The sequence below is a fragment of the Heptranchias perlo genome, chromosome 22 (assembly GCF_035084215.1).
Source record: "Heptranchias perlo isolate sHepPer1 chromosome 22, sHepPer1.hap1, whole genome shotgun sequence".
NCBI lineage: Eukaryota > Metazoa > Chordata > Chondrichthyes > Hexanchiformes > Hexanchidae > Heptranchias > Heptranchias perlo.
Genome location: NC_090346.1, coordinates 21266571 through 21283446, shown reverse-complemented (window position 1 = coordinate 21283446; position 16876 = coordinate 21266571).

Genomic DNA, 16876 nt, shown 5'->3' with positions numbered 1-16876 from the left:
TGCTCAGTCCCACTATCCCAGACCTTGTGCTCAGTCCCACTACCCCAGACCTTGTGCTCAGTCCCACTACCCCAGACCTTGTGCTCAGTCCCACTATCCCAGACCTTGTGCTCAGTCCCACTATCCCAGACCTTGTGCTCAGTCCCACTACCCCAGACCATGTGCTCAGTCCCACTATCCCAGACCTTGTGCTCAGTCCCACTACCCCAGACCTTGTGCTCAGTCCCACTATCCAAGACCTTGTGCTCAGTCCCACTACCCCAGACCTTGTGCTCAGTCCCACTATCCCAGACCTTGTGCTCAGTCCCACTATCCCAGACCTTGTGCTCAGTCCCACTATCCCAGACCTTGTGCTCAGTCCCAATACACCAGACCCGGTGCTAAGTCCCATTCCCCCAGCTCCCTTATCAGCACCCCCGCCGATTGCTCGGCCAAATTTTACCATCTATGACCCTGAAGCCAGGGATTATGTGGTTCAGAAGCAGTAACCAAATGCCTCTCTACCCCGGCAGATGTGAAAATATTAACTGCATGCAAGAAAGAATAAGAGCAGGAGAGAAAGAAAGGATGTATATAATCTGTCAGACCACTAGTAAAACAACCAGAACAGTGCTCAAAACATTGAAATAAAACAAAGGAAATTGTGCAGGAGGAAGGGAAGTTAATATCAGCTCTTTCACAGCAGACAGAGGCTGTAAAACAGTTACATAAAAAAATCCTTTGTTAGTCTCGCCAAATATTATAAAAGAATTAAGGAAAAGAGAGAGAAATTAAAAGTCTACAAGGTCGTTACCCAACCCTTCACCACGCCAGACACGGGTGAAGACACAGACTCTGACCAATGGCCCGATATCACTGATAACATCATGAGGCCATGATGTGGAGATGCCGGTGATGGACTGGGGTGGACAAATGTAAGGAGTCTTATAACACCAGGTTATAGTCCAACAGCTTTATTTGAAATCACAAGCTTTCGGAGCTTTCCTCCTTCGTCAGGTGAGTGAGCACCTCCACATCATGACTGATAACATCATGAGGGTACACAAACTCGCATCTCCTGAGCTAGTAAACAAGGTGGAAAAACAGGAAGGCCAATAAGCCTGAGGTTTCAAATCAGAATGGGGTTAAGTAGAAAACATGAGAAATTGAAGATTGAAATGAGAAAAAAAAGATAAATTAAAAGGCTACAGGATTTCTTTTGTTTTCAGTTGACTGTCTCTTTAAAAATGCGTGTGAATGTTCACTTTTCAGTGCTTCTGGCTGCAGCCTGCTTTTCATAGTTTGCAGTGTTAACCTTTTGTAGTCCTTAGCTTAGTTTACATTAAAACTGAATAAGTATTTCAATCTTTGTTTTTCCTGCAAGAACTAATTTTCCTCAGTTATATTCAGTAAACTTACAGTTATGGCAAGGCTTGCCGAAGAAAAGAACAGAAGAAAGATGACTTGTAATCTATTGGGTATTTGTAAGCATGTGTTGTCCTATATATATGTATACATGTGTTATTTGAGATATTAGGGGGGGAAATAAAATTGGATAAGGCCTATTATTGGACACGGGTAGCGCGATGTGTTATTAACCCGCGCCCGATGGCCCCTGCGCAGGCAGGACGAGATATTCGTCAGGCCTCAGTACTTACCTTCAAGCAGCGTTGAAATCCAAGCCTTACATGATGATTGAAGTAAATGCGCACTTTCTACCAGCAGGGGCAACCTCAATCTCTTAAAGGGAGGATGTCTCTTAAAATCTCTTAAAGGTAGCCAGTACCTGTTATTTGCTTACCTATCTGCAGGGAGTCTGAACGGAGATCAGACATTGCACACATAAAACACAGATGCAGGTCCCATCCCTATGTTTACAAACTGATGAGTTATGTTAAAATATTGAATAAAGGGTGCGCATTATTAAATCCCACATCCTCCAATCTGCATGCCAGATCTCACCAATCTGCCGATCTATGTTTGTACCAGGCCTGCGAGAGAGCATGCACCAAGGTTCCCTGATGATGCACTAGAGGCCTTGGTGCAAGAGGTGAACAGAAGGAGAGACATCTTATATCCGCAGGAGGGCAAAAAGCCCTCAAGACATATGCTCAAAAGGGAGTGGGAGGCAGCGAGGGACGAAGTCAATGCCAGGCCCACAGCACCACGAACATGGATGTAGTTCAGGAAGAAGTTCAGTGCTTTGACACGAGTGGTCAAGGTGAGTGAGATCAACTGTCAAGTGGCGTCTCCTACCAACTACACCACTAGCCGCATCCACTGCTCCACGCACTACACCCCCCATCACCTAAATACCAACAATCTCTTTCCATCAGTTCTCAACTCTTCCAATCAGTTGCTTTCTCTCACCTTTACACATTACCACTGTTGCAAGCCGCTCACCCACAACTCACAGGCCATGCACACTGGCAGCTATTCACCATGACAGGCACACACGTCCCGCTTTCTTGCAGGAGAAGGTGGCGCATAACAGGAGGCAGCAAATGGTAGTATCATTTAACCCCTTGAGCCTGTTCCGCCATTCATTGAGATCATGGTTGATCTGTGACCTAACTCCATATACCCGCCTTAGCTCCATATCCCTTAATACCCTTAGTTCACAGAAATTTATCAATCTCAGATTTAGAATTCACAAGTGAGCTAGCATCAACTGCCGCTTGCAGAAGAGCGTTCCAAACTTCTCCCACCCTTTGCGTGTAGAAGCATTTCCTAACTTCACTCCTGCACGTCCTGGCTCTGTAAGGCTGTGTCCCCATGTCCTAGTATTAAAGTATAGAAGACCTCCAAAAACAGTTACAATGCATCAGCAGACAGGAGTAATAATCCAGCCACTAACCTGTAAATCCTGCATGGTCCCTTTAAATAGCATTGGTGAGGGGTCCTCCAGGCACTCTAAGACACATTCAGATGGTCGTGATAAAGACTGTGCATTGAGTTGAGCGTTAAGTCCCAAAATCGTGTCTATCACTTTAAATCAGCTTTGCACACTGATTATATCCATTTTCTCCTTACTTTACATGCTGTCAGCGTTCAGTATTTACGCATGCGCTAATACCTATACCAAGATGGCGTCCGACGCACATCATGCTGAAAACGTGCGTGCGCAGCCAAGGCGCCATCTTGGCACTTCAGGAGGCTGCATGGTGCCGAAACAACGGGCGTTACACGGCCCAATTTCTAGCCATTGAGTCCCTCTGTTTTGGGGTCTGAACTGAATTGGAGTAATTGAGGCTAACTGACCTGAGTTTACAGATCGAGTGTCTGATCAAATTATGAAATTAAAATACTGGCTTTCTATAGTGGCCACTTTAGAAAACTGGTTAAGGAACAACAACAACAACAGCAACAACTTGCATTTGTATAGCACCTTTAACATAGTAAAATGTCCCAAGGCGCCACGCAGGAGCGATTATCAAACAAAATGTGACACCGAGACGCTTAGAGATATTAGGACAGATTGGTCAAAGGAGGAGCAAGAGATAGAGAGGTGGAGATATTCAGGGAGGGAATTCCAGAGCTTAGGGCCTAGGCAGTTGAAGGTATGACCGCCAATGGTGGAGCAAAGAAAATCGAGATGTGCAAGAGGCCAGAATTGGAGAAGCGCAGAGATTTCAGAGGGTTGTAGAGCTGGAGGAGGTTATAAAGATAGGGAGGGTGAGGCCATGGAGGGATTTGAAAATAAGGATTAGAATTTTAAAATTGAGGCATTGCAGACCGGAAGCCAACGTAGGTCAGCGAGCACAGCGGTGATGGGTGAACGGGACTTGTTGTGAGTTAGGATACGGACAGTAGAGCTTTGGACGAGCTCAAGTTTACGGAGGATGCAAGGTGGGAGGCCGAACAGGAGAGCATTGGAATAGTCGATTCTAGAGGTAACAAATGCATAGATAAGAGTTTCAGCAGCAGATGAGCTAAGCATGGGGCGCAGACAGGCAATGTTACGGAGGTGGAAGTAGGCAGTCTTGGTGATAGAGAGGCTATCACCAAGGATGCCAAAGTCGCGAACAGTCTGGTTCAGCCTCAGACAGCGGCCAGGGAGGGGGATGGAGTCAGTGGCTGCGGAATGGAGTTTGTGGCGGGGACCAAAGACAATGTTGAGTATAATTAAGGTGACTGGAGTTGTCATGTTATATATCGGAGAACGTGAAAATAGTTGATATCTAAGAAAGCCTATTAGTTAAATACAAGACATTAATGAAATCCAGTTTAAGATTGGGCCCCAAACTCTTGGGAGATTTATGGTAGTCCTGCTTTGTCTCATTTGATTCGGTCTATTTTTAACAAAACTACAACAGTTAATTCAACCCGGATGTACTGGATTAAGTTTGGTAATGAACAACATCCTTGGAACGTCCAGGAAAATACTAGAGATTCTTCTGCAGACATCTGTTGATTCAATTGTACTGACTGAAACCCAAGTCAAAAGTACGTTAGCACTTAATTAAGAAAATAAGGGAAATCTTTAAGGGGTATTGAACCCCCCCCCACAACTACAAAACAGGAATAAATAACTTTCAAAATTGGGGTTTAATCTGAAACATTTGGAGGTATACCATTTTATGCGAAAGGATAACAATAGTCAACTAATCGCTTTTGCTTGTTTTATCAGATTTTCGATTCCCAAGGATGCAAGTTTTTGAATTTTTGAGCCCTGCTACTTGCAATATGATACAGTGTAACTGTGGTAGTTGCTTAAGGTAGCAATGTTTGAAATTGGGAACACTTTTTGTGCCTTCACTATTAATGTTAGAAAGCTGATTTTAAAAAATCAAAGGTGAGGAGCCTAAGCTGAAATTTATTTGACAGAATTCCTATACATTTGATTGGGCAAATCATAGCTATGATTTTAATTGTATCATGATCTTTGTCTAAGTTTTACTTTACATTCAATTAATTGCAGCAGCAGGTTTATAAATTCACAGGATGCATTATACCACAATTTAATGCAAAAAGAGTAATTTTTTTTAACTAAGTTGCAGTGTTGAATGTGAAGATATCATGCTGTATTAGAGATTTTTTTAAGTGTCAGGACTCAAGCTGAGTGCCTCAAATTTTGGTTTAGGCTGAGAATTTGCTTGTTTCTACAGATATCAGAAGAATATCATCAAAGGTCACAGCATGGTGTCAAGGTGGAGTAAAGCTTAGCCTCTCAAAGGCCTAGCTTTAACCCATTCAGTGTCCTTCCTCAGCGTCCGAAACAAAATGCTCAAGGTGGGGGAGCCATGCCGTGACGTTTAGCTCCGAAAGCAACTGCAAGCACTCCTGCCTCTGCTGTCAATCAACTCAACCTGGACATTGCTTGTTTGAAAAATATATCAAACCAAGAACATACAGGACGTATGGGTACTGCAAGAACACAATGGTCTCTCAGAACTTATAATATGACCTGCACAACATATTGGGAGAAGACCACCCGCACACTGACGAGCAAAGGGAGAACTAATTACATCATGCATGATACGGATACACAATCACTAAAAGTAGCGATGCAGGTTAACAAGGACATAAAAAAGGCAAACAAAGCACGAGGGTTCATTTCTAGAAGGATAGAATTGAAAAGCAGGGACGTTATGTTCAACTTGTATAGAACCTTGGTTAGACCACACTTAGAGTATTGTGAACAGTTCTGGTCTCCATATTATAAAAAGGATATAGAGGCACTGGAGAAGGTGCAAAAAAGATTTACTAGGATGATACCAGAACTGAGAGGTTATACCTATCAGGAAAGATTGAACAGGCTGGGACTCTTTTATCCAGAAAAGAGAAGACTGAAGGTTGACCTGACAGAGGGCTTTAAGATTATGAAAGGGTTTGAAAGGGTAGAAGTAGAGACAATGGGCTCGATTTTCGCACCCGCGATCGGGTGCGTTCGTGGCGGGGGGGGCTGCGAAAATCGGCGATTCCCGGGGCGGGTCGGGACCCCGGCTCCAACCCGCCCACTTCCGGGTTCCCCACTGACGCGCTGACATGCGCGCGCAGCCCCCGCATGTAGGACTCCCGCCGGCAATTAAAGCCAGCAGGGTGCCACTTAAGGTATTTATTTAGATATTTCAGGTCGTTTAGAGACCTGATTAACATGATATTTTAGGAGGGGTGGGATTTTGCAAATAACTGGGACTGCTTCCCGTACTGGGGGAAACACTCTCAGTTCAAATGGACGTGTTGCAGCTATCAGCCTGTGGCAGCTGCAAAGGTCCATTTGACAGGTTGGGGGGGGGGGGGGAGACCCTCAATCATTGCAGGAGGCCACTCTGTCACTTTGGACAAAGTTTGGCCTCCACCACCCTCCTCCTAACAACAAAATTCACCAACTTGCTCACTTACCCCGGTGTCCAGACACATGTACCTACCTTGCGGACCCCCTCAGATGTACATCTTCTGGATGGGGGCTGCTGTAGCTGCAGTCATGACCTCCTCGGAGGGCGAACAGCATCACCAGCCTCGCCGGCCACGCCGTCCACCTCTGACACGTGGAGCTCCACAACAGAATGCTGTGACACATCCACCTGCACAGCAGGAGGGAGGGCAACCGCAGAGAGAGATGCGTCGCAGAGGGCACTACCCTCGCCACAGGGTCCACAGACCGAGGCTCAGCTTCCTGGACCTCTCTGAGCAGCAGTGCACACGGAGGCTCAGAGTCACTCGACATGTAGTCGTGGACATCTGCAGCCTCCTTCATGCCGAGCTGCTCCCGGCTGACCCAAACACCATCTTCTTACCTGTCGCTGTCAAAGTCACCACTGCCCTCAACAACTTCTCCTCCGCATCCTTCCAGGGTGCCACCAGGGACATCGCCGAGGTCTCTCAGTCATCTGCACAAAAGAGTCCTGCAAATACACCTACACCCACTCTGCAGTGACACAATGGGTGGCATCAGTTGTGGGTCTTCATTGTGATCCTCAGGAAAGGGCATTATTGCTCAAACCAGACAAGATTCGCAAAGACGTGGCAGTAGTGGTGACAATATAATGTGTAATGTGAGTTGATCAGAAATTAAATATAAGTAAAAACCATGACAAACCCTCAAACACCCTTGTGCATCCCCTTCATGCTCACGACACGTTTGCCTTACGCTGCCTACTGCACATATGTGATGCATGCCCTGTGGCTGCAGCACAGGTAGTGGCAGGTTGAGTGAGGCTGACTGTGAAAGAAATGCATGAGAGGGTGAGTATGAGATAGAGCCATGAGATTGTATGAGGATTGGGTTGAGTGGTAGTGGTGGGATGAGTACTGGCGAGGTGAGTAAGTGCAGGTAAGATGAGGATGAGGTTTGAGTGGGTGTGAGGGGTGATGTGACAGAGTAGTGTTGGCTGTGCAGAAGGAGATGTGGGGTGGGGGCAGTGATGTGGCAGACGGAGTGTAGGGGAATGAGTAAGTGTACTCACTTTGGCTGACCTTCTTAGGTCATTGGAGCGCCTCCTGCACTGTATGCAGGTGGGCGATATGTTGGTGGTGCAGGTGACCTCCTCTGCCACCTCAAGCCAGGCCTTCTTGGTGGCAGAGGCAGGCCACTTCCTCCCGCTCGCCAGGGGGAAGATCTCCGTCCTCCCCCTCCTCCTCACCCCATGCAATAAGAGCTGGAGTGAGGCATCATTAACCTGGGAGCAGCCTTCCCCCTGGGCTGCTCCATGCTGTAATTTTTCCTATTTCTTGCAGCATCAGTCAGTGGAGGACTGCCCCTTTAAATAGAGCTCCTCCAGCTGACAGACCTTACTGTGCATGCTCAGTCCACCCGATGCGCAACTAAGCAGCGGGGAACCCGGAACAACAGGTAAGTGGATCCAATCAGCCTGTGATTGCCCGCGGAGCAGACTGAAATCGACCCCCCGCCGCGAACCCGCCGCCATGGTAATATCGGGCCCAATGTTTCCATTTATGGGGGAGGCCCGAACTAGGGGCCATGAATATAAAATAGTCACTAATAATCCAATAGGGAATTCAGGGGAAGTTCTTTACCCAGAGAGTGGTTAGAATGTGGAACTCGCTATCACAAGGAGTAGTTGAGGTGAATAGCACATATGCATAGATGCATTTAAGGGGAAGCTAGATTACTACATGAGGGAGAAAGGAATAGAAGGATATGTTGAAGGGGTTAGATGAAAAAGGGTGGGAGGAGGCTCGTGCGGAGCATGTAGACCGGTTTGGACCTGTTGGGCCGAATGGCCTGTTTCCGTGCTGTACATTCTATGTAATTCTATGATATTTTAAAGAGGTCCAGAAGGGTTTAATAAACTAAATAAATACATTGAGGGATTGGACCAAATTGTGAGGGATATTTTAACACATAGGAACACATAGGAGCAGGGGTACGCCATACGGCCCCTCGAGCCTGCTCCGCCATTCAATAAGATTATGGATGATCTTCTACCTCAACTCCACTTTCCCGCCCTATCCCCGTATCCCTTGATTCCCTTAGTGTCCAAATATCCATGGATCTCAATCTTGAATATACTCAATGACTGAGCATCCACAGCTCTCTGGGGTACAGAATTCCAAAGATTCATAACCTTCTGAGTGAAGAAATTTTTGCTCATCTCAGTTCTAAATGGCCGACCTCTTATCTTGACACTATGACCCCTAGTTCTAGATTCTCCAGCCAGGAGAAACAGCCTTTCAGCATCCACCCTGTCAAATCCTTTAAGAATTTTACACATTGCAATGAGATCAGCTCTCATTTTTCTAAGCTCCGGAAAATATAGGCCCATTCTACTCAATCTCTCCTCATAAGATAAGCCCCTCATCCCAGGAATCAATCTAGTGAATCTTCATTGCACCCCCTCTAAGGCAAGTATATTCTTCCTTAGGTAAGGAGACCAGGGGGGTTAAATTGGTTAACTCCCGAATACGGGCTTGGGCATCACAATGCGCGATTAACTTGCGCCTGGTGGATCTGGCACAGGCAGCATGTGAGATTCGTGCTGCCTCCTCACTTACCTGATTGTAGCGCAGCAGCCAGGCCTGTCTGCATTGTTCTCACCAGCTTCTCACTTCTCACCAGCAGGGGTGCCCAGATAGTGCATCAGTTGCTCGCAGCTCTTAAAGGCAGGCTGCACTGAGTCTGAACAGAGATCAGACATCGCACATGTAAAACACAGATGCAAGTCCCATCCCTATGTTTACAAACTGATGACTTATGTTAAAATATTGAATAAAGGTTGCACACTACTAAATCCCATATCCAACAATCTGCATGCCAGACCTCACCAATCTGCCGACCTGAGTTTGTACTAGGCCTGCGAGAGAACGTGCACCAAGGTTCTCTAATGATGCACTAGAGGCCTTGGTGCAAGAGGTGGACAGAAGGACAGGCATCCTATATCTATAGGGGGCAAGAGGCCCTCCAGGCATGTGCTCAAGAGTCAGTGGGAGGCAGTAGGGAACGAAGTCAATGCCAGGTGCATAACACCACGAACATGGATGCAGTGCAAGAAGAAGTTCAATACTCTGACGCGAGTGGTCAAGGTGAGTGAGGTCAACTGTCTCCTACCAACTGCACCATTAGCCGCATCCACTGGTCCATGCACTGCACCCCATCACCCACTTACCAACAAAACCTTGCAATCAGTACTCAACTCCTCCAATCAGATACTTCCTCTCACCATCACACATTACCACTCTTGCAAACCGCACACCCACAACTCACAGGTCACACACACCAGCAGCTATTCAACCATGACAGGCGCATCGCCCAAACATCCTGCAGGACACTTACTGACTGTAAGATTCTCAAAATTCACAGATCCCCCAAAACTTGGAGGAAAACCCTAAAAAAAAGGACTTTGGACTCTCTTCTAACCATTTCAGGGTGATGAAATATTGGGCCGACTCACACATGCGCCGCACCAGGAAGCATCAACCAGGGAAAAGTACTTTTCGAGGAATCCACGTCCTTTAAGGGATTCGCTTCCTCGTAGGGGCAACTGTACGAATTCTGGGACTTCACCTTTTCCCTGAGTATGGAAAACTTTGGCCATTGACTAAAATCCTAAGATGGAAGGATAGGTGAGAGGTCACCAGACGAATCAACAACACAGAAAGTGGAATGTGGGAGAATTACTGCTTCAGACATGTCTCTGTTTTAATACAAAACCTACAGCAGGTGGTCATCACTCAGCACTAATTCAAAAGGCAGTAGGCCATTGAAAGAGGCAACTGCTCCAGACATGGTGCGATCATGTCTTTGTTTTAAAGCAAAATCGATCAACACCTAGGACGTTGGATACAAAAGGAAGCCTGTATACCAAGTGATCAGCAAATCAGAATTAAAACAATGACCCATCGAGAGAAGCAATTGCAACATAATGAGGGACCATCAAAAGCCATCAAAGATTCTTAAGGACTTTGTAAGAACTGTTTAAACAGACATGAAGTGCTTTTTTTAAGTGACGAAGACCATTGTAAGAGAGGGATATAGAAGTGGAAACTCGAAACCTCTCTCTCTCTCTGGCACTTGCTGGTTCTTGTGTTCTGCTTCTTTTGTTCTGCCTGTCTCTGGAAGGAGAGCAGCTTCCAGCGAAACCAACGAACCCTACGTGAGAGAACCGGTCAGCCAGCCCTGCAAGGGCAAAGCAGTTCAGTTCAGCCAGGAGTTCGACAGCTCGGGAGACGACAGTTCAACAAGGCGAGGGGGCAACAGGAAAGCAGTTCAATAGAGAAGGTCAGCAGCTCTAGAAGCAGGCCGACACACAAGAAGAAACCAGAGCAACAGCCCCAGTGACCATCAGACACCTCGCGGCAACAAGGGCCTTACAAAACAACCAACCAAATATTATCACCAACCAACCGGGTAATATTGGGCCGCCGCGACCAAAGAAAACCAACTCGGGAGAAAACCGAAGATCCGCAAAGTTTCCACTCTATGATCTATTCATGACTTACCTCTGGGTGAATTACTGTCAAGGATTCGTTTGGTGAGCATTATCTCTGGTCCTTTAGAGTCCAACTTAGCTAGTACAGTGGGATTGGGAGGGGTGAGGTATCTTTTTACTGTAATTTCCCTTGTGTGTACCGAAGTGTTCCCCATTTTATTAGAGTGTTAAGATTATTGTGTTGTATTTTCTCTCTTGAATAAAGATCGAAGTTTCTTGCACCAAAACCAGTTGTCTGCTGCACTTTGTCACAACCCCCAAATAAGTCCAAGGTCTAGAACTCAGGGAGTGGGAGCGATTTGAACCGCTCAGAAGTCAGAGGTGAAGCTGACACACACCACCACCCCCTACACTGACACACGTCCCGCTTTCTTGCAGGAGCAGGTGGTGCATAACAGGAGGCAGCAAGTGGCAGAGGCATTTAGCCCGTGAGCCTGTTCCGCCATTCAGTGGGATCATGGTTGATCTGTGACCAAAATCCATACACCCGCCTTAGCTCCATATTACCTAATACCCTTGGTTAACAAAAATCTATAAATCTCAGATTTAGAATGAAAAATTGAGCTAGCATCAACTACCAATTGCAGAAGAGCGTTCCAAACTTCTCCCACCCTTTGCATGGAAAAACGTTTCCTAACTTCACTCCTGCAAGACCTGGCTCTAAATGTTAGGCGAGATCCCCTAGTCGTAGTATTCAAGTATAGGAGACCTATAAAAACAGGTACAAATGCATCAGCAGCTGGAAGCACTAATCCAGCAACTAGCCAATATATCCGATATGGTCCCTTAATTAGTGCTGAGGGATCCTCCAGGCTGTCCATGACATGTTCATCTGGTCCTGGTTAAGACAGATAGCAAGGGCTCAGGATGTACTCTGTGTGGGGGACTTCAATGTCCATCACCAAGGTTGGCTTGGTAGCACCACTACAGACCGAGCTGACCGAGTCCTGAAGTACATAGCTGCCAGACTGGGCATGCGGCAGGTGGTTAGTGAACCAACACGAGGGAAAAACCTACTTCAGATGTCGCAGATGCATCTGTCCATGACAGTATTGGTAGGAGTGAACACCGCACAGTCCATGTGGAGACGAAGTCCTGTCTTCACAATGAGGACACCATCCAACGTGTTGTGTGGCACTACCACCGTGCTAAATGGAATCGATTCAGAACAGATCTAGCACTCAAAACTGGGCATAAATGAGGCACTGTGGGCATCAGCAGGATTGTATTCCACCACAATCTGTAACCTCATCGCCTGACATATTCCTCACTCTACCATTACCAACAAGCTAGGGGATAAACCCTGGTTCAATGAGGAGTGTAGAAGAGCATGCCAGGAGCAGCACCAGGCATACCTAAAAATGAGGTGCTAAACTGGTGAAGCTACAACACAGGACTACATGCATGCTAAACAGCGGAACCAACATGCTATAGACAGAGCTAAGCGATTCCACAACCAACGGATCAGATCAAAGTCCTGCCACATCCAGGCGTGAATAGTGGTGAACAATTAAACAACTAACGGGAGGAGGAGGCTCCGTGAACATCCCCATCCTCAATGATGGCAGAGTGCAAAAGACAAGGCTGAAGCGTTTGCAACCATCTTCGCCAGAAGTGCCGAGTGGATGATCCACCTCGGCCTCCTCCCGATATCTCCACCATCACAGAAGCCAGTCTTCAGCAAATTCGATGCACTCCACGTGATATCAAGAAACGGCTGAGTGCACTGGATACAGCAAAGGCTATGGGCCCCGACAACATCCCGCTGCAGTGCTGGAGACTTGTGCTCCAGAAATAGCCGTGCCTCTAGCCAAGCTGTTGCAGTACAGCTACAACACTGGCATCTACCCAACAATGTGGAAAATTGCCCAGGTATGTCCTGTCCACAAAAAGCAGGACAAACCCAATCCAGCCAATTACCTCAGTCTACTCTCAATCATCAGCAAAGTGATGGAAGGTGTTGTTGACAGTGCTATCAAACGGCACTTACTCATCAATAACCTGCTCACTGATGCTCAGTTTGGGTTCCGCCAGGACCACTCGGCTCCAGACCTCAGTACAGCCTTGGGCCAAACATGGAAAAAAGAGCTGAATTCCAGAGGTGAGGTGAGAGTGACTGCCCTTGACATCAAGGCAGCATTTGACCGAGTGTGGCACCAAGGAGCCCGAGTAAAATTGAAGTCAATGGGAATCAGGGGGAAACTCTCCAGCGGCTGGAGTCATACCTAGCACAAAGGAAGATGGTAGTGGTTGTTGGAGGCCAATCATCTCTGCCCCAGGACATTGCTGCAGGAGTTCCTCAGGGCAGTGTCCTAGGCCCAACCATCTTCAGCTGCTTCTTCAATGACCTACCCTCCAACATAAGTTCAGAAATGGGGATATTCGGTGATGATTGCACAGTGTTCAGTTCCATTCGCAACCCCTCAGATAATGAAGCAGTCCGTGCCTGCATGCAGCAAGACCTGGACAACATCCAGGCTTGGGCTGATAAGTGGCAAGTAACATTTGTGCCAGACAAGTGCCAAGCAATGACCATCACCAACAAGAGTCTAACCACCTCCCCTTGACATTCAATGGCATTACCATCACAAAATCCCCCACTATCAGCATCCTGGGGATCACCATTGACCAGAAACTTAACTGGACCAGCCACATAAATACTGTGGCTACAAGAGCAGGTCAGAGGCTGGGTATTCTGCGGTGAGTGACTCACGGCCTGACTTCCCAAAGTCTTTCCACCATCTACAAGGCACAAGTCAGGAGTGTGATGGAATACTCTCCACTTTTCTGGATGAGTGCAGCTCCAACAACACTCAAGAAGCTCGATACCATCCAGGACAAAGCAGCCCGCTTGATTGGCACCCCACCCACCACCCTAAATATTCATTCCCTTCACCACCGGCGCACCGTGGCTGCAGTGTGTACCATCGACAGAATGCACTGCAGCAACTCGCCAAGGCTTCTTCGACAGCACCTCCCAAACCCAAGACCTCTACCACCTCAAAGGACAAGGGCAGCAGGCACATGGGAACAACACCACCTGCACGTTCCCCTCCAATTCACACACCATCCCGACTTGGAAATATATCGCCGTTCCTTCATCGTCGCTGGGTCAAAATCCTGGAATTCCCTACGTAACAGCGCTGTGGGAGAACCTTCACCACACGGACTGCAGCGGTTGAAGAAGGCAGCTCACCGCCACCTTCTCAAGGGCAATTAGGGATGGGCAATAAATGCCGGCCTCGCAAGCGATGCCCACATCCCAGGAATGAATACCAAAAAAATTCCTGCTCGTTTAAATTTTAACATACAGATGAGGCTTCCGCAAAAGGCAGGCGGCGGCCTAATTAGCATTCCAAAGTGATAACATTATTGGCACCGCGACTTAAATTTAACTGGAAATGAGGGGGAGGCCCGAGCTGTCGGCTTCCCGGCAGCTGGTCAAATTCAGCATCTGCCGACTCCTGAAGGTAAGTACTAAATATCTAACTCTTTTAGCGTTCTTGTGGCTCAGGAGGAGCAGGAGTGCTCACCCAAGGCCGGACAAGGAAACCTTTGGCCTCCCCCAGCCCGATCATTGCCCAGAGCCTTCTTCTCCTCCGCAGCCTTGATCTCCAGCCTCCCCCCGGCTCCATTTCTAGTATCTCCCCAGCCCCGATCTCCAGCCTCCCCGTGGCCCCACCCGGATCTTCAGACTCCCCGTGGCTCCCCCAATCTCCAGACTTCCCCCAGCCCCGAGCACCAGCCTCTCCTGGACCCTCCCATCTCCAGCCTCCCCCCACCCCAGGCTCTCTCCAGACCTGATCTCCAGACTCCTCCCCCCTCCTGATTGAGTGTCAATGGATTTTGGACGTTCAACTCCAGAAGGTATGGGGTGCTTATGGGAATGGGCATCAGAACACTAATTAAAAAGTCATGCAAACTTTTCAGTTCAATTTTATGACATCTATTGAATGTAAGTAAATATTTTTACCATCACCATCTGCAGATCGTGAAAATATGAAGTACTTAACAGATGTCTCAATCAACTTATTTATCTTTTAATCAATGTTATTCGTTCTCTATCAGCTAGCTTTATGACTTAAGCAGGGCTCTCTATATTTTACAGCACCACAAATAATTTTAAGAAATCAATGTTTTCTGTGCATATAATCATTATGGGCAACAAAAATGTTATTGTACTAAAAAAGCAAATACAACATTACTAAAAGTTTTCTTTCAGCAACTGGCTTGTTGGAACGACAATTTTACAAATTAAGTTGAACATTACATCCTAAAATTAGTCGATGAGATAGAATAACATTTTTCTGTTGTATTGATATTGCTAAATACATATTTGAAAAGATGCAATGCAGATTGTAAAATGTGTTATATTCATGAAATAAATTAGTGTAGCGACATCTATTGATTATCTGTATTGTTAAATTATATCACGCAAGAAATAATTTGAGCAATTTGCATACTCAACTAGCATATTTTTAATTAATGATAGGCAATAGGTTTTAAAACCAGCATACATATAAACTTGTAGTGTACAATCCTGGGCAAGATAAGGGAATGGTAATTGTACAAACGGTTAGTTCCTATAATCATGGTGTGAATTTCATCTATACATATAGCCAGAGTCCCAAAAAGCATTTCATCCTATTCATTTTATAATATTTTTACATTGCCACATACATGAGGGTCCTGAAATAGCTGATTTTTTAAAAATTCATTCATGGGATGTGGGCGTCGCTGGCAAGGTCAGCATTTATTGCCCATCCCTAATTGCCCTGGAGATGATGGTGGTGAGCCGCCTTCTTGAACTGCTGCAGTCCGTGTAGTGAAGTTTCTCCCACAGTGCTGTTAGGAAGGGAATTCCAGGATTTTGACCCAGGGACGACGAAGGAACTGCGATATATTTCCAAGTCGGGATGATGTGTGACTTGGAGGGGAAAGTGCAGGTGGTGTTGTTCCCATGTGCCTGCTGCCCTTGTCCTTCGAGGTGGTAGAGGTCGCGTTGGGAGGTGTTGTCAATGAAGTATTGGCGTGTTGCTGCAGTGCATCCTGTGGATGGTACACACTGCAGCCACAGTGCGCCGGTGGTGAAGGGAGTGAATGTTTAGGGTGGTGGATGGGGTGCCAATCAAGCGGGCTGCTTTGTCCTGGATGGCGTCGAGCTTCTTGAGTGTTGTTGGAGCTGCACTCATCCAGGCAAGTGGAGAGTATTCCATCACACTCCTGACTTGTGCCTTGTAGATGGTGGAAAGGTTTTGGGGAGTCAGGAGGTGAGTCACTCACCACAGAATACCCAGCCTCTGACCTGCACTAGTAGCCACAGTATCTATATGGCTGGTCCAGTTAAGTTTCTGGTCAATGGTGACCCCCCAGGATATTGATGGTGGGAGATTCAGCGATTGTAATGCCATTGAATGTCAAGGGGAAGTGGTTAGACTCTCTTTTGTTGGAGATGGTAATTGCCTGGCACTTTTCTGGCGAATATTACTTGCCACTTATCAGCCCAAGCCTGGATGTTGTCCAGGTCTTGCTGCATGAGGGCATGGACTGCTTCAATATCTGAGGGGTTGCGAATGGAACTGAACACTGCAATCATCAGCGAACATCCCCATTTCTGACCTTGTGATGGAGGGAAAGACATTGATGAAGCAGCTGAAGATGGTTGGGCCTAGGACACTGGCCTGAGGAAAACCTGCAGAAATGTCCTGAGGCTGAGATGATTGGCCTCCAACAACCACTACCATCTTCCTTTGTGCTAGGTACGACTCCAGCCACTGGAGAGTTTTCCCCCTGATTCCCACTGACTTCAATTTTACTAGGGCTCCTTTGTGCCACACTCGGACAAATGATGCCTTGATGTCAAGGGTAGTCACTCTCATGTTTGAACCAAGGCTGTAATGAGGTCTGGAGCCAAGTGGTCCTGGCGGAACCCAAACTGAGCATCGGTGAGCAGGTTATTGGTGAGTAAGTGCCGTTTGATAGCACTATCGATGACACCGTCCATC